At 38.2% G+C, this 19,726-nt stretch overlaps 1 long non-coding RNA gene across 1 annotated transcript; it reads right to left on the reverse strand.

Moving 5' to 3' along the window:
• Positions 1-5,762: 5,762 nt before the first annotated feature.
• On the reverse strand, positions 5,763-14,590 carry LOC132344804 (uncharacterized). Its single transcript, XR_009493783.1, has 2 exons — positions 10,320-14,590; positions 5,763-7,212 (listed from the first exon to the last, which is right to left on the reverse strand). It is a non-coding gene; the product is annotated as an uncharacterized lncRNA (long non-coding RNA).
• Positions 14,591-19,726: the final 5,136 nt, after the last annotated feature.

Raw genomic sequence — 19,726 nt, forward strand, 5'->3', positions numbered from 1 at the left:
TCATCAATGACACTCAGGTTGTTTCTGTATCTTGGTGAATAATTATTGTGAATTATTGTGAATAATGCCAAAATGAATGTGGAAGTGTAGGTACCCCTTTGAGATTCTGATTCCATTTCCTTGGATATATACCCAGAAGAGGGATTACTAGATCATATGGTAGCTCTATTTCTAATTTTTGAGAAAACTCCATACTATAGTGGCTGCATCATTTTGCATTCCCACCAGCGGTGTACAAGTGTTCCCTTTTCTCCATATCCCCATCACTACTAGCTGTCTTTTGTCTCTCAAATAATAGCCACTCTAACAATTGTGTGGTGATATCCCATTATGGTTTTGGTTTCCCTGACGACTAGTGGTCCTGAGAAACCTTTCGTGTATTTATGGACCACTTGTATGTCTTGTTTTGAGAAAGGTCTATTCATGCTTTTGTTCATTTTTCATGAGTTTTTTCTTTTTTGTCTTGTTCTCCACCCCCCTCCCCCACCCCCGCAGCACCACACAGTGAGATCTTAGTTTCCTGACTAGGATCGAAATGGGATCCCCTGCAGTGGAAGTATGGAGTCCTAACTACTAAACTGCCAGGGAAGTCCCTCTCCTGCTTTGTTTTTGCTGAGTTGTACGTGTTTCTTATACAATTTAGGTATTAACCTCTTCTCAGATACATGATTAGCAAATATTTCCCCCATTCCATAGGTTGCCTTTGCACTCCATTGATTATTTTGTTTGCTGTGGCAAACAAAGCTTTTTAATTTAATATAATTCCATTCATCTATTTTTACTTTTGTTGCCAATGCTTTTTCTGTCATACACAAAATATCATTGCCCAGACCAACATCAAGGAGATTTTACCCTAAGTTTTCTTCTAGGATTTTATGGCTTCTGGTCTTACATTTTAAACTTTAATCCATTTAGAGTTGATTTTTGTATACAGTCTAATATACAAACACATATTCTTCTGCTATAAATGGAATGTCCTATGTATGTCAGTTAGGTCCTTTTAGTCTAGAGATCAAGTCAGCTATTTCTTTATTGATTTTTCTTTTTGGATTTTCTGTCCATTATTGTAATTGGGGGATACTGAAGTCCTTTGCTTTTATTGATTGCTCTTAATTTTTGCCTTCAAATCTGTCAATATTTGCTTCCTTAATGTTCAGTTCAGTCGCTCAGTCGTGTCTGACTCTTTGCAACCCCATGAATTGCAGCACGCCAGGCCTCCCTGTCCATCACCAACTCCCAGAGTTCACCCAAACTCATGTCTATCGAGTCCATGATGCCATCCAGGCATCTCATCTTCTGTCGTCCCCTTCTCCTCCTGCCCCCATCCTCCCAGCATCAGAGTCTTTTCCAATGAGTCAACTCTTCGCATGAGGTGGCCAAAGTATTGGAGTTTCAGCTTTAACATCAGTCCTTCCAAAGAACACCCAGGACTGATCTTTAGAATGGACTGGTTGGATCTCCTTGCAGTCCAAGGGAATCTCAAGAGTCTTCTCCAACACCACAGTTCAAAAGCATCAATTCTTTGGTGCTCAGCTTTCTTCACAGTCCAACTCTCACATCCATACATGACCACTGGAAAAACCATAGCCTTGACTAGACGGACCTTTGTTGGCAAAGTAATGTCTCTGCTTTTGAATATGCTATCTAGGTTGGTCATAACTTTCCTTCCAAGGGTGTTAGGTTTATAATTGTTGTATCTTTCTGTTGAATCACCTTTTATCACTATATAATGACCTTCTCTGTCCCTAGAAATAGTTTTAGACTTAAAGTCTATTTTGTATAGTATAAATTTAGCTACCTCTGCTTTCCTATGGCTATCATTCACATTTCACTCATTTCATACCATTCACCATCCCATATCTTTTTCATCCCTTCACTTTCTGCCTTTGTGTTTATTTAATTCTGAAGTGAGTCTGTTTGCCATTCCCTTCTCCAGTGGACCACATTCTGTCAGATCCCTCCACCATGACCTATCCATCTGGGGTGGCCCCTCATGGCATGGCTTAGTTTCACTGAGCTGGATCATTGAAAACACAAGAGAGTTCCAAAAAACATCTATTTCTGCTTTATTGACTATGCCAAAGCCTTTGACTGTATGGATCACAATAAACTGTGGACAATTCTGAACAAGATGGGAATACCAGACCACCTGACCTGCCTCTTGAGAAACCTGTATGCAGGTCAAGAAGCAACAGGTAGAACTGGACATGGAACAACAGAGTGCTTCCAAATAGGAAAAGGGGTATGTCAAGGCTGTATATTATCACCCTGCTTATTGAACTTATATGCAGAGTACATCATGAGAAACGCTGGGCTGGAAGAAGCACAAGCTGGAATCAAGATTTCCAGGAGAAATATCAATAACCTCAGATATGCAGATGACACCACCCTTGTGGCAGAAAGTGAAGAAGAATAAAGAGCCTGTTGATGAAAGTGAAAGAGGAGAGTGAAAAAGTTGGCTTAAAGCTCAACATTAGAAAACTAAGATCATGACATCTGGTCCCATCACTTCATGGCAAATAGATGGGGAAACAGTGGCTGACTTTTTGGGGGGGCTCCAAATCACTGCAGATGGTGACTGCAGCCATGAAATTAAAAGACACTTACTCCTTGGAAGGAAAGATATGACCAACCTAGACAGCATATTAAAAAGCAGAGACATTACTTTGCCAACAAAAGTCCGTCTAGTCAAAGCTATGGTTTTTCCAGTAGTCATATATGGATGTGAGAGTTGGACTGTGAAGAAAGCTGAGCACCAAAGAATTGATGCTTTTGAACTGTGGTGTTGGAGAAGACTCTTGAGAGTCCCTTGGACTGCAAGGAGATCCAACCAGTCCATCCTAAAGGAGATCAGTCCTGGGTGTTCATTGTAAGGACTGATGCTAAAGCTGAAACTCCAATACTTTGGCCACCTGATGTGAAGAGCTGACTTATTTGAAAAGACCCTGATGCTGAGAAAGATTGAGGGCAGGAGGAGACGGGGATAACAGAGGATGAGATGGTTAGATGGCATCACCAACTCATGGACATGAGTTTGGGTAAACTCCAGGAGTTGGTGATGGACAGGGAGGCCTGGCATTCTGCAGTTCATGGGGTCACAAAGAGTCGGACATGACTCAGTGACTGAACTGAACTTAAAGTGAGTCTCTTGTAGGTAGCATATGACTAGATCATCTTTATTTATCCATTCATCCACTGTATGACTTTTGTTTAGTAAGTTTAACCTATGTACATTTAAGGTAATTATTGGTAAGTGAAAACTTAGTATTGCCATTTGGTTCATTGTTTTCTGTTTGTCTTACAGTTGTTTTGTTCCTTTCTTTCAGCTTCTTTATTGTACTTCTTTTTGGTACTCTGGAGCTCTCCAAGGGATATTCTCATTGGCATGCAGTTCAGTTTTTGTTGTTTTTTTGTGGGAGGGGTAAGTGTTGGGACCTTCTTGCTGACATCTGGGCAGAGACAATTTTCAGTAATTCTGGGATTCTATTGAATATATTCTCTGAAATGGAAACATCCATTCATAAGGGCTTTACCCTCATAACCTAATTACTTCCCAAAGGCCCCACCTCCAAATACTCACGCTTTGTTACTCTAAGTGAAAGTGAAAGTCACTCAGTCTTGTCTGACTCTTTGCGACCCCATGGATTATACAGCCCATGAAATTCTCCAGGCCACAACACTGGAGTGGGTAGTCTTTCCCTTCTCCAGCAGATCTTCCCAAACCAGGAATCGAACCAGGGTCTCCTGAATTGCAGGTGGATACTTTACCAAATGAACTACCAGAGGAGCTTATTCTAACAAATTCCCCAATATGTGAAAGAACTCAGTTTAGTTCAGTTCAGTCACTCAGTTGTGTCCAAAATCTTTGCGACCCCATGGACTTCAGCACACCAGGCTTCCCAGTCCATCACCAACTCCCTTGGCTGAAAGAACCCAGCCAAGATAAAAAAGCTGCTTCTTAACTTACCCATAGCTGACTGCAGACACGAGTCTAATGAAGAAGACACACCCAGCAAATTCATAGGCTCATAATAGTAAAAAGATTATCAACTTAAGCCACTGTATTTTGAAGTGGTTTGTTATACCAAAATAGGTAAGCAATACAGGCCCTATCGACAAAGTAATCTGGAAGAGAGGGATTTTGTTTATCTTTTCTATGGTGATCAACTTAACACTGAACTCAAAATTGGGCTACTGAAATGATACATCATAATCCATGTTGATCTTTGCTGTAAAACTTTAAATAACTGTTTTGTCCTTGTTTCAATAAGAAAGCATGTGAAGAATGTCACTACTTGGATTAGTGGGTGTGGGATGAGGGTGAGAAAAAGGGGGGTAAGTAACTGATGTGGACATAGAATTGCAATTGAGGTTTGCTATCTTAAATTTCTGGTGTTTCATGTGTTGGTGCTTATGAAACAAACAGAATTGTGAATTATTTAGGAGTTAAAAAATGAGCCCACCTGAAGCTTCTGGATAAAATTTTTAAGTCTGATGATTTTTGATGTTATCTACATTTTCTGATAATTGCTGTTTGCAAAGATGAACTGGTCCATACTGAGATAATAAATGTCTGCATTTATTCTAAAAGCCTTTAAGAAACTGGAGTTCAAACTGCCTGCAACAATACAAAAGATACTAGTTCCCAAATTTAAAAAAACACTAATGATACCTTTTAGAGAACTGCTTGATAATCTATTTGAGCTACTCACATCCCACACTTTTAAATTCCTCTGGCGGTGGTAGAGATTTTTCTTTGCAGAACACTGGGGTTTGATGAAGATTGTCTGGAGCTATGCAATTTGTGGCCATTTTAAAGAAATATAAACTAATAGAGAAAAATGGAAGCTGCTAAACTGGGACTGAGGCTGCCAGTGCTATCATTTGAACTCATGGTATGGCTTTGTAACACCTATCATCATATAATAAAGCCAGTAGAAAAGGAAAAAAGTTAGTAGCATCAAAACAAAAATGAAAAATTGGATTAATAAGCCCTCATTAAACCAGAACAACAACAACAACAACAAAAACAGTGACTTCAAAGCAATAACATGAATGTGGGTATATTTGGGGGAAAAGTAATCCTTTTGATTCATTGTGAATGTGGAGAGTAGCCACCATGTTACCCTATTCTACCCCAAGCAGTCGTGTGAAACTGTTTCCACTCCTAGCATCCTGAGATTGGTCTTTTCAATAAAAAGAAACTGGGGTCCTTAGATACTGGCATTCTTTAAAATCAACCTGAACATCCTGATCTTGGGAGGAAGCAAGCACACTTTCAAAGGTGTCTGAGTTGTGGCACAGGAGTCAGCATGAAATCACCACTACTGGTCTATGAAAATTTGAACATTAAAAAAGTTATTTTGGTCTCCTGAAACCAGTGGATTCTGTGAAAGGTCAAACGTCCATGATGAGGCTCGAGAGGGACAAAATTAAGTAAGCAAGAAACAAGTTGTATAAAATGCATATATGATTGCAGTCCTCAGACAAACTCTGTATTAGGACCATCTGAATCTGGACATTATTATAAATTGAATCTGTGGGCTTTCTCACCTACTGGGAACTTGAGGGCAGACACGGCATGAACACCTGAGCTCGTCCTCATTTTTCACATTGTTAATGAGGATAGAACCTTTTTGATGCAGAGCTTGGTTCAGAATAGAGACACAAATTTTGGTATGTTCTTCCAGATGCGATAAGACCCACTATGATCTTCCCTGAGCAAGGAGAATCAGACTGGTAAGGAATGAACAAATACTGGATACATTTAAATGCTTCTTTTATTACAAAAGAATTAAATGCTCACTTTAAACAACTTTTCACAATGCAAAAATATATAAAATAAAATATGCATTTAAATATTAGTGCAACCACTCTTAGAAATGATATTTCAAACTTCTAAACCACTATATAAAAAGAGGAAATGCACTTTGACAAATCTAGCAAGAAAAAAAACTAAAAATGTTTAAATGACAGAATTATTACTAATTTGACAGAACTGTAATCTATGTGAAAGGTTTAATTATGAATTAAAAGGCAGACATTCTCAGATGAAGTAAAAAAAATCACATCACATGCTATTTTGGAAAGATAAACTCAAAACAAAACACAAAAAAGTTGAAAATATTGGAGTGGATAAAGATACACCAGACAAATGCTAACAAGAACCAAGTAGGAATAACAAAGAAATGTCAAAGCAAGAAGCATTAAATGGGTTAAAGAAGGTATCTTTATGTTGTAAATTAACACAATGCAATAAGAAAATCATGAAATTTAAAACAATGGAAAAAAAGTTTAAATATGTAAAGCAAAAAAGGTTAAAAAGATACTCCATACTTTTATCTGAAAATTTAGATAAAGCAGTTAAAAAGGGAAAAACTGAATAACAATGAACAAGTTTGATTTAATATGTAGAAATATGATACATTATTACCAAACAAAAAGAAAATACACATTTGCTTTAATTGCCATGATTTGAAAATGTTAAGGAGGCACTACTTCAGGGACTTGTTAAAACAGAGATTTATATTCTAAATGGAATATCAACATAGTCAAAGCATCACCACCAAGTCAGTTTTATTCCAAGAATGCAAGAATAGATCAACATTAGTAAGTCTTAGTGTAACTAATACATTAATGGATTAAAGACAATAACCATATTATCACCTTCATAGATACCAGAAAAGGCCTTTGATAACATTCTATATACATTCCTGACAAAACTATAAGTCAAGCTAGAGTAAGGAACAGAAGGGCATTTCCATAACTTGAAAAAGGGTATCTATCAGAAACAATGGCAATTATCATATTTTAGAGTGAAACAAGGAGTTATTTCTATTAAGGCCCAAAACAAGAGAAGGATACCTATTCTTTATTAAGTCATACAAATCTTTGTTGTCCTGGAAGTCATAAGATCTTTACCAATGTGCTAAAAAGGAAAAATGTTAGATATAAACATCAGCAAGGAAAAGACAAACGTTTCATTATTTACAGCTGACATGATTGTGTATCTCGGAATTTAAGATCAGTAACTGGAATAAACTCCCACAGAACTAAGAACAGAGTTTAATATCATGCCTGGATACAAGACAAATGCAAAGCTCTATATTGTAAAGATGTCCATTCTTGACACATTACTCAAAAATTCCAAGGCACTTTGAGGAATTTGTTTGTTTGTTTCATAGAAGTTGATGAGTTGATTGTAAAATACATCTGGAAAAAGAATATGTACAAAAATAGCCATGTAAATGCTAAAAAAAAAAAGAATAATGAGTGGGGAGCACATTTCAAAACATATTATAATGCTGCAATAATTAAAGCAGTGAGATACTAGCTCAGTAATAAACAAAAATTGAACAGAAAAGAAACATAAACAACATACCCACAGAGAGAATTCCAAATTGGTGCAAATATAATTCAATACAATAAATAGATTAGGAAAACTAGCTCTCTTCTGAAAAAGTAAACATAGGTCCCTACTTTTCACCATACACACCACATATGGATTAAGACACTAAGCAGTAATATATCAAATATTAGAATCAATATAGGAGATTATTTTTTGGTCTTGCCATGAGGCATGTGAGATCTTAGTTCTCCAACCAGGGATCGAATCTGTGCACCCTGCATTGAGAGCACTGAGTCTTACCCACTGAACTGCCAGGGAAGTCCCAGGAGAGTATTTTTATAATCTTGGGTTACAGAAGCCTACCTAAATATAAGACAAAACCAAGAAGCTATAAAAGAAAGATTAAAATGTTTGCTTTTTTATGTAATTAAAATTTTGCCAAATACCATCCTAAATAAACTTTTAAAAAGACATTGGCAGTATATAGCAGACAAAAGGATATCAGCTCTAACATCCAGAGACCTCCTACAAATCAAGAAGGCAAAAAAAAAAAAAAACCCACAAATGATTCCATAGAAAAATAGGCAAAGGATATGAACAAGCAATCTCTAACAGAAGAAATATAAATAGCTAATAAATATATTAAAAGATGCTTAACTTAATTGGTGATTAGGGGAAAAGAAATGAATGAGAATGGGTTTTTCATCCAAAATGCTGACAGAAATTTAAAATAATAATAGTGTCTGGCATGCCGGGAGGGCAGTTTAGCTCAAACCCTTTGATCTAGCAGTTTTATTTCTATGGTATTAGTCTACAAAAATATTTCTACATGTGCAAAAGATAGATTTTAAAAATGTTTTTATAATATTATTTGTAACAGTTAAAAAAAAAAACTGTTGACAACCTGAAGATCTATCATGTGGAAAAAATCGAATAAATTAAATGGTTCACCTATTATAGAACTCTACTGGCTGTTACAATGACTTTCTATTGATCCCAGGGCTGGGAGGTGCGGGTGGATCAAGTTGTAGAATAACAAGTATAGGATAATTTTGCTTTATAAAACACACAAGAACACATAAACAGAAAAAGAACTTGGAGATACAAAACAAACAAATAATCACGGCTATCTCTGGGCTCTGGGACTAGGAGAGGGATATTTTCACCTATTACTTTATATACCACTGTAATTTTACTTTCATGATAAGCATGTATTATTTTTCTAAAAGGAAAAATAACATAAGCTCACTTCATAACATTTGGATTTTTTAAAAACCTATAAGGAAATAGAGAAAAAGTGATATGAATTCTCACCACACAGAGGCATTAAATTGTCGCCACTTTTCTTTTCAGTCCTTATTATGCATTTTTAACATATTTGAGATCGTAATTTTAGGCTTGTCTTTCAATTAAGATAATACTGTATTTTCCCTATAAAAATTCAGAGAATAAAGAGACACAAGAGAACAAAAAGCACATATATTCCCACCACACAGAGATAATTGCCTAAGAAAATATTGTAAAATTCAAGTGCACAGAAATGGATTATGAGTCATCCATTCACACTGTCATAGAACATGCAGACTTGTTCTTTAATTTCATAATAATCACACAATAATTAGTCAATATGTTTTAATTATAGAATGAATACCACCCACTAACCCATCAAACCTGAGCAGCACTAGAATACTGACAATGACTTCCCTCTACTTCTATTCCAACCGCCTTTCCTCAGTCCCAATTGCCATTATCCTAAATTTTTTATTGCCTTTCCTTTACTTTCTCATAAAATATTTTTAATCCCTAGTATATATGTACACCTAAATAAAATATCCTTCAGTTGTACTTGTTTTGAATAATTAATATAAAAAGAACATCCTATTATATGTAGTCTTCTGGGACTTGATGTGCTGTGCTGTGCTTAGTCACTCAGTCATGTCCAACTCTGCGACCCCATGGACTGTAGCCCACCAGGCTCCTCTGTCCTTGGGGATTCTCTAGGCAAGAATACTGGCATGGATTGCCATGCCCTCCTCCAGGGGATCTTCCCAACCCAGGCGTTGAACCCAGGTCTCCTGCATTGCAGGCAGATTCTTTGCTAGCTGAGCTACCAGGGAAGCCCCTGGTCTACACATATTTATATATATAATATGTTTATCTGTTGTCCACTCATTTCTCTGCTGTATAATATTCCATTGTGTAAACACAGCACAATGTATTCAGTTTCCTTTAGGGACTTTCTCTATTAATACTTCAGTGTATATTCTATTGGTCTATACATTCTTTCCTAGACCTATTTCTCTCACTACTGAAGAGTTATGTCCTTCACCTCTGTATGCCAGTTTCCCCATCTGTAAAACAGGGATGATAGTATCTACCTCAATGGGTTCTTATGAAGATTAAATGTGTTGATGCATGTAAGGTCCTTAGAACAGTGCCTGGACATAGCAAATGCTATGTTAATGTTGTTGCTGTTATTATAATTTATGCCACATAAGATTAAACTGCAAAAATTGATGTTATAACAAATGGATAAATACACTGTATATTAGCTTTATCTAAAATAATAAAGTCTCTAAACAGGAGTTTTTCTCATTAAAATAAGAATTTCACTTGTACCAAATGGAATTAACTTTATAAAAAAAAATAGGAGCATTAGTAAATTTGCAAAACTTATCACAGCAATCTTATGTGTGTTTATTCTCAAGAAGCTGTTTAATAAACACTATCTTTAAAAGTTGTAAAGAATGAATACACATTTCCTAGTAGCAAAAAACACTACTAGGCTGAAGGAATGCCTTATTCAATTTTTTAAAGCTAATTCTACTAGAAGCAGCAATATTTGCGTTGGAAGACTTGTCTATGGAAAAATCTGAACGTAGAAAGGCTTGGACTTGGGAAGACTAATTTTAAAAAGGTCTGGATCTGGGGAAAGTTTGGAAGACCTGAACTATGGAACATGTTAAAATACCTGGATATCGTAGACACTGGAAGACCTGAATGTTAGAAGACCGGTACACCAGAGACGTTGGAAGACGTAGATATTGAGCCTGCTTTTGGAAGACTGAGTAGTTGTTTGGAAGACATGGAGATGCTGGAAGACGTGGAGATGCTGGAAGACGTGGAGATGCTGGAAGACGTAGAGATGCTGGAAGACGTAGAAATGCTGGAAGACGTAAAGATGTTGGAAGACGTGGAGATGTTGGAAGACGTGGAGATGCTGGAAGACACAGAGATGCTGGAAGACGAGCAGATGCTGGAAGCCCTGGAGATGCTGGAAGACCTGGAGGTGTAGGAAGACGAGGATTTTCTGGAAGACACACCTTCGTTGGAAGACAAGGATTTCCTGGAAGGCGCACCTTCATTGGAAGACAGGGATTTTCTGGAAGACATGGATTTCCTGGAAGGCGCACCTTCATTGGAAGACGAGGATTTTCTGGAAGACACACCTTTGTTGGAAGACAAGGATTTCCTGGAAGGCGCACCTTCATTGGAAGACAGGGATTTTCTGGAAGACGTGGATTTCCTGGAAGGCGCACCTTCATTGGAAGACAGGGATTTTCTGGAAGACGTGGATTTCCTGGAAGGCGCACCTTCATTGGAAGACAGGGATTTTCTGGAAGACGTGGATTTCCTGGAAGGCGCACCTTCATTGGAAGACGAGGATTTTCTGGAAGACGTGGATTTCCTGGAAGGCGCACCTTCATTGGAAGACTAGGATTTTCTGGAAGACGTGGATTTCCTGGAAGGCGCACCTTCATCGGAAGACGAAGATTTACTGGAAGACGTGGATTTTCCTGGAAGGTGCACCTTCATTGGAAGACGAGGATTTTCTGGAAGAGATGGATAGGCTGGAAGACATGAATTTGATGGAAGACACAGTTTTGTTGGAAGACAAATATTTGCTGGAAGACATGGATTTCCTGGAAGACATTGATTTTCTGGAAGCCATGGATTTGATGGAAGACATGGATTTCCTGGAAGACATGGCTTTTCTGGAAGACATGGATTTTCAGGAAGACCCGAATTGTCCGGAAGACCTGGATTATTTGGAAGACGTAGATTTGCTGGAAGACCTGGAAGTTATAGGAAGACATGAATTTTCTGGAAGACGTGGCTTTGCTGGAAGACCTGGATTTAGTGGAAGACATAGATTTTGTCTGGAAGACGTGGATTGACTGGAAGACTGGATTTGATGGAAGACATGGATTGGTTGGAAGACTTGTATTTTTCTGGAAGATCTGGATTTGATGGAAGACATAGATATTTCTGGAAGACATGGACTGAGAGGAAGACCTGGATTTCTTTCTGGAAGACATGGATTGACTGGAAGACTTGCATTTTTCTGGAAGACATAAATTAGCTGGAAGACTTGAATTTGGTGGAAGACAAAGATTTTCTGGAAGACATGAGTTGGCTGGAAGACCTTGAAATTGTTGGAAGACATGGATTTTCCTGGAAGATATGGATTTTTTGGAAGACCTATATTTGCTGGAAGACTAGATTTACTGGAAGACATGGATTGACCGGAAGTCGTGGATTTTCTGGAAGACTGGTTTAGCTGGAAGACCTTGATGTTGCTGGAAGACTTGGAATTAGTTGGAAGACTTGGAGTTGCTGGAAGATCTAGAGTCACTGGAAGACCTTGACACTGGCGCCACTGGAAACCCTGGACATTGGAGACATTGGAAGCACAGGATGTTGGAGACATTGGAAGTCTTAGATTTTGAGGACATTTGTTATTCTGGACATTGGAGACTTTGGAGGCCCTGAGTGTTAGAGTTAATGGATACTGGAAGCCCTGAAAACTAAAGACACTGCAAGTCCTGTACCTTGGAAGCCCTAAACATTGGAAGATATGGACAATAGAAGACCTAGACATTTAGAAATCTTAAAATCAGAAGGCCTGGATATTGGGAGACTCTGGAAAACCTGGATATTGACATATTTATGTTAAAGGACATAGAATTTGGAAGATGTAGTTTTCATGATGCTGTAAGTCAAGGATGTTGGCGGCCCTGGACATTAGGACACTTGGACATTAAAAGATCAAGAGAGACTGAGCTATTCAAACACTAAGGATGTTGGAACACCTCAATGTTAGAAAACCAGGTTCTTGGAGATATTGAAAGACTTGGGCATTAGAGGAACTTGTGATGACAAAACATTGTAAAATCAGGATTTTAGAGATACTATAAATTGCAGGAACTGAACTATCTATGTGCTGTAAGATATTAGAAGAGCTAGACTTTTGTACACAATGAAATACATGGACTCTAGAACACCTGTCTAGGAGGCATTGGTGGATTGAGAACATAGGAAAAAATGGCATTTAGAACTCTGGACCCTGAAAGGCAAGACGTAGAATTAGAAGATTAATTTTTGAAGATATTAGAAGACCCTGATATTAAGGAGATTAGAAAACATTGGCAGTGAAGATACTGCAGGCCAGAGAGTAGAAAACATGGAAACTGTAACATGCAGAAGATCTAGAAGATCTGGCAACTGGAGATATTAGATGACACGTAGCTCAGAAGACTTGATATTAGAGACACTGAAAAACTAAAAGGACTAATCTTAGTCCTTTTTAATCTTAGAGATACTGGAAGGTCGTATTGAAAAATAATTTCATACTAGGACCTGATGTGACATCAAAAGACATAAGACTAACAGTCTTTATGAATATAGCATCTCTTCCACTAAAAATCAAAACACAGAGAAAGGATATTTTAGGAAGATGACAAAGAGGAAACAGGCAAATTAATTAGAAGTAGTTTCAATGGATTGGATCATATTTCATAGTTTCAGTGAACTGGGATTTTGGGGGTTTATCGACTGGCAGCACAAGAGTGAGGAATTATCAAAGAACAAGCAAAGACATGGCCAGGGGAACCACCTGGCTTTAGATCAGGGGTCAGCAAAAGTTATCTGTAAAGGATCAGATAGTAAATATTTATGGTTTTGCAGGTCATGAGGTTTCTCTTGCAACTACTCAACTCTACCATTGTAGCCCCACCTTAGAAAACACATAAATGAGCTGGGCCAGACTTGGCTCAAGGGCCTTAATTTGCCAGGCCCAGCTCTAGATACCACATCTAGGGTGTGGTAAACTTAAGAACATTCCAGTCTAGCACTCATGGAAAAGAGTGGATAGAGCAGTTTGAAGCCCAGCGGTAAATAAAGATCCTATGCATGTGATGCTGCTGCTGCTGCTGCTGCTGCTAAGTCGAGTCAGTCGTGTCCAACTCTGTGCGACCCCATAGACGGCAGCCCACCAGGCTCCCCCGTCCCTGGGATTCTCCAGGCAACAACACTGGAGTGGGTTGCCATTTCCTTCTCCAATGCATGAAAGTGAAAAGTGAAAGTGAAGTCGCTCAGTCATGTCTGACTCTTAGTGACCCCATGGACTACAGCCCACCAGGCTCCTCCATCCATGGGATTTTCCAGGCAAGAGTACCGGAGTGGGGTGCCACTGCCTTCTCCAGCATATGATGCTATTCAGGAGACAAAGCTGGCAAGAACCTAAGAATGAAGTTTAGATCTCCGATTAATTGTTTCAGGGCCCTCAACAAGGATATTTGTATTCAGAGCCAAAATTAAGTGGGTGGTATTCAAGGCCCCAGCCTAGGGGGATAAGGTTCAGTGAGGATGCCCTAATTTAGTAGGTTGGAAGCTTAAGAAGAAACTCACACAAAAATATTTTTTTAAAAGAAGAAACTCACCACTACAGACTAGGGTTATCCTGCCAAGATTAAGCATCACCCACCAAAAGAGAGAGAGAGTCCCCAGCCCAGGGCAGCCAAGGACCTAGTGACAAAGCCCTCATTCTAAGTCCCGTGTTCTTGTCATCCTACCACTGCCAAATAATCTCGAGGTGTTTGCAGTGATGGAGGAGAACAGGAAGGAGATTACAGCTTGGTAGGCTCATCTCAGGCACTCTGGCTTCAAATAATTAAGTTTCTGATTTCTGGTCTTACTCACCAGAGACTGATAAGCTTAAGAGATCAGAACTGAGCTATAGGCTAAAGACAGGGCTGAGGAAGGGAGGGACTATCATTTTTATTGCAAAAAAGAAACACTGGCAGACAAAACTGGTTAAGGTACACTGAGATTGGGCCCAGACTTCAAGGTTAAGTGGGTGAACATATAGACAATTGGCAGCCACTGATGATTTTTGAACAAGAAAGTACCAGAATCAGAGTTTGCACAAGGAAAGTTAGTCAAGGGGCAAGATGTTGAATGCCAAAGACTACTATATATATATATATATATATATATATATATATATATATATATATATATATATATAAATATAAGTAGAACACCAAAGACTCCAAGTTAAAACACTTAAAGGGTTGGATAGGATGTGAATTATGAGACCATTATAGTTGAATTAAGGTTGAATTAAGTTGAATTACATTTCTGTTGCTCAACATACATAGCATCTGTGTTACGATGAGTACTTAGCATTCTAAATACGACTATTTCAAACTGCTTGAATGCTATCACAGAATACAAGAAATACAATACAAAGAAGTTCAGAAGCTAGTTATGAGGAACTGTCTTGTTCTCATCTAGTAAGATTACTTAGACATCCAATTTCTCTCAAAGACAGCTGAACTAATACTTTGTGTGGTTTAAGCACACAAAGGTCTATATAGCTTAAGGTCCCATATAGCTTTATCTTTGGCTCCTATTAACAGAGTCACTTAGTTATCTTAAAAGTGGAACCAGGTGGATGGATTATTTTCTAAAGAATAGAAATACATCCATGTGAGAAAAGTCATTACCCTTAATCACTGTATAAATAACCACATTATAAATATATCATATGAAATCACTTAGGTCAAGGCATGACAGGGACTAAGGAATTATTGTCAGGTATCCCTCACAAGCAAACAAACAGAAATATTTAACATTGATTTTTACTCCTTCTCTCTTTGTGAGACCATCATGTATAACTTATTTTGAAGGAAATCAGATAAAATTTGGCAAAGATAGTGAATGATCATATTCTAGTTCTTTAATGGTTATTCACATTAAAATAATAGTGACAGCAACAACTTATTGAGCATTTACTTTATGCCAGGCACTGTGTTAAACATTTCATACAACCTCATAGCAATCCTATAAGTAAGCATTTTCAACCCCGTTTTACAGATCAGAAACTGAAGTCTGAAATGGTTTAAAAACATGGCCACAGTTACATAACTGTTAATTGGCAGGGACAGGATTGCAAGCAGGCAGATACCTGTACCTGATTCCCAAGCCTAAGACCCATGCTAATTTCTCACACCTCAACAGGCCAAGGGTTATTCTGCCAGGACTAAGTACCACTCACCCAAAGAGAGGGAGCCCCCAGTTCAAGGCAGACAAGAAGTCACTGGCAAAGCCCTCACTCTAAGTCCCATGTTCATCCATTAGGCCACTCATCATACCACTGCCAGTTAATCAAGAACCAACTTTGGGTCTTTGCAATGATAGGTTGATTATATCTTCGGCTTTATGTAGTAATGCAAGAAAAATGAAGTGCAACATCTCAAGCACACTAGATTCACGTTTAACTACTCTTCATATTTGTTAGTGAAATGTACTATTTATCCTTCCACCTATTTTCTACTTGATTTTATAGTTCCCCAGAGCATATACACTCTGTTCATAGCACATATTTATTTCTGAACTCTCAGGAAAACAACCATAACACACTGACATCAAAGGCCATTAAAAGGTAATAAAACTATGTAAAGTTCAGTGAGTAATGTATTTCATAGCATAAACATGACCCATACACTCTTTGAGACTATACACGCTGGAGAAGCCCTTTATTAGCATTCAGGTGCTGGCAGCTATATAATCCAAATGTGTAGTTTAAAGAGCCTTCTTTGCATTTTGATCTTAAAAGATTTTAAGCAAACAAAATGCCCTTTTTAAATGTAATGCCAGTTTTCTAATATTTTCTACAAATTTCAGCAACCTGAGCTATCCTTTCTCTCTACCTGCTTTGTCTTCCTTTTCTTTCTTTTTGCCAGTTGTTAAATATGTCTGTAAAGAAGGAAATTTCCATGTACTTCATAAAATCGAAGATCAGAATTTACCTGAGCCATTGACAACAGAAAGATCCTTTCCATTCAAACTGTAATATAAAATTTACCAAAAGAAATTCCAGTTAGAAAAGAAAAAAGGAACACCCATGTACATGGTGCTACTATCATTAACTTCTATTTCTACCACTTAGCCTAAACCAACTTTCACATCCTCCTGTGTTCTGCAGACTTGTGTGTGCTCAGTCACTCAGTCGTGTCCCAACTCTTTGTGACCCCATAGACTGTAGCCCACTAGGCTTCTCTGTCCATGGATTCCCCAGGCAAGAATACTGGAGTGGGTTGTCATTCCCTTCTCCAGGGGATCTTCCCAACCCGGGGATGGAACCTCCATCTCTTGCTTCTCCTGCATTGGCAGGCGGATTCTTTTACCACTGAGCTGCCTCGGAAGCCTTGCTGACTTGTTAGACAGAACCATATTAAAATGGTCTTTCACCCTCATCAATGATACTTCTTAAATTATTTGAACTGGATATTGCCATAAACAAGAATTAGATCTACCCCAGTATTTTATTTCAAATGGTCTAGGCCCTAGACAAATGTTTCCATATATCAAGCCAAAGTCTAGGCATTCTTACCACCACCAGAATCATATAATAGTCAGTTTCCCATTGTATTATTCTATATTAACAGTTCCTAATGGATGCTATTCAACTTAAAGTTTTATTTCTCTAATTCTAGTCAAATTAGACAAAAACTTGCCAATACAATAATTTCAATAAATGATAAACTTATCAAGAAACTACATTCTTTAACACCATATGGAACTGCTGATTATACTGGTAAACAATCATTCGCTTAAAATATTTACCTCTAGGTATGATTAAGAGTACCCCAGTTATCCATGGAACCTTGAAACAGTTAACATATTTCTCTGCTTTGGTTTATGGAAATGAAACAAAATATCTAGTTTTTATTGACAATGTCTATGCATTATATATATATAATGCAAACCCTATAACTCAGAGTTGATGTTACATTGGTTTCCCTTTCTTCTGTGGGCATCTGTGACTAACTCTTTTCTGAGAGGGAGTAAACAGAAGACAGCCTGAGCCACAAGAACCATTTTTAAAATAACAAGAGTACAAGACAGCAGTATTGCTACTCACCCTTGGTCTCTAGGAAAGGGCTTAGTAGTCCCCAAATCAACCAATCAGGCTGATGCACCTTTCTCTCAAGGTAACAATGTCAGAGATAGAAGGACATCAGAGACCAAGTGTTCCTATTCTCTCCTTGGACAGATAAGGAAAGAGTAGGATGATTTGAATAAGAGCATCCATTGAGCCCGTAGCAGAGCAGAAACTTAGAATGGAGGTTTCCTACCCCCTGGGCTCACTATCATTTGTCTCTTATTTTCTATCATAACTATAGTTTTCAACAGCAGTGGTTTTCAACCATGACTCTATTAAAAAATGGCTTGAGTAGCTTTCAAATCAACAGCTGCTGGCCTAATCCCCGATTTAGCACGTCTAGGACAGATCCCAGAAATCTGCTTTTGAAGTTCCCCATAACGATTTGATGGGCAGCCAGTGTTGAAAACCACTGTGACTTAGAGAAGAGTGTAAGCTCCCCTAGCACTATGGTGAGTCCCTAGATCCCTATCACCCAGTAATGGGTTTTCAACACTCATCTGCCTCCTTGGAACACGTTGAAGAATGTCTGCCATCCCAACTGTAACTACACAAGCCAAGACTTTTAACTTTTGTATTCTTGTCCCCTTTCTCTGATCACTGCAAACTCAGATATAGGGGATCTATCTTACAGGTTTTCCAGGCTAGGGGAAAACTTACTGGATTTCTACCACCTTTAGGGAAGAGGATATTCAACCATTTAAATCACTTGGAAGACCAGATATGAGAACAGAGAGGATGGATGGCAATGAACTCTAGCAGCTTCTCTTCCTTGATTAGGTACCAAAGTAAATCCAGGAATCCACTATAAAGTTACTGTCTTCCAGGACACACCATGCCCTTCAGTACTTATACAATTGCTGCAAAACAAATGAACTTATACCAAATGAATTAACAAGGGGATTTGTATCCTTTCTGTTGAGACAGCAAGTTAAGCTTAAACAGAGTTAAAATAAATTATAGGATCAAAAATTTATCAAACTGAATAGCCCCCTCCTTAGGTCCTAGAGTTGAGTTACTTAAACCCTCATTGTAGGGGAATTTGTGTTGGAGGAATTTATAAGCTTTGGGGGGAAATTGAGGGAGGGAAGGGAGTATTATAAAAGCCCTGACAATTGGTTTGTTCATCAGAATAAAACACTAAGTAAAGTGAGCCTTGATGGAATTTTACGAATTTTACATTAGCATTCGTGATTGTTGAACAACTAATTTCTATTTCTCTCTGAGCTCAAGGTGAAGAATATCATGCATCACTGAAAAGGCTGATCATCACAGTAGTGACAGGGAAAGAGTAGAGAAAATAGGCTTTTATCTGCATATGAGTAAGCTCAGTCTCCTGCATGGATCATCACATCATCAAAGCTGTCAGAGTCTGAATCCCAGGGTTCCACTGTCTGTGTGAGGTCTTTCTGTCTGCTATTTGTAGAATGGGTTTGCATGACGCAGTCCGATGATCCAGCCTCTTCTCCCTGTTGAAGCAAGCAGAGAGAAAATGCTTACTGGCCTTTGTTTGAAGCTTTCTTATTCCTGCCTTTATAAGGTTGTGGGTAATCATTTAAGCCTTGCCTGAAAGTCAATAATATTCCACCAAAGGATCTCTTTTCTCTGAATCATCACAGCAATTTGATTTGCAGAGTGGGTGCTTCAACATTCTTCAAGTTCTGGAAGTTAACCTATACTGACCTCTTTCATCAACTTGTGATGTGATCACGTCTCTGACAGTTGAAATATTTCTCAACTATCTCCTGAGGGTTGAGAATCTAACAGTTCAGCAATGTCACTTAATTCACTGTCTTCAAATCCTTCACCACCCAAACATTTTGCAGATGCTACAACATTTTCAATTTCTTCTGGCACTGGAAGGAAACTTTCAGAATTAGTTACAACCTCATTCTGAAATTTCTGACAGGCTCCATTAAGGGCTGATTGTTTTATTTCTCTCACTGACTCTTCTACTATCATTAAAGCATTACATATGGAGAAATTTTGCCAAGCTACTTTCACAGTAATTTCAGGTGTCTCTCTCATAAGAGTTGCCAGGTAGTCAAATATACTCCCAAGTGCATGGGTTGAAGGAATGGAGTTGTACTGGGGTGAATGGAGATGACTTTAACACAAAGATCAGCATTTACTATCACACTTTTATC

Source organism: Bos taurus, unplaced genomic scaffold (genome assembly GCF_002263795.3).
Source record: "Bos taurus isolate L1 Dominette 01449 registration number 42190680 breed Hereford unplaced genomic scaffold, ARS-UCD2.0 Super-Scaffold_1723_ScbfJmS_2085, whole genome shotgun sequence".
NCBI lineage: Eukaryota > Metazoa > Chordata > Mammalia > Artiodactyla > Bovidae > Bos > Bos taurus.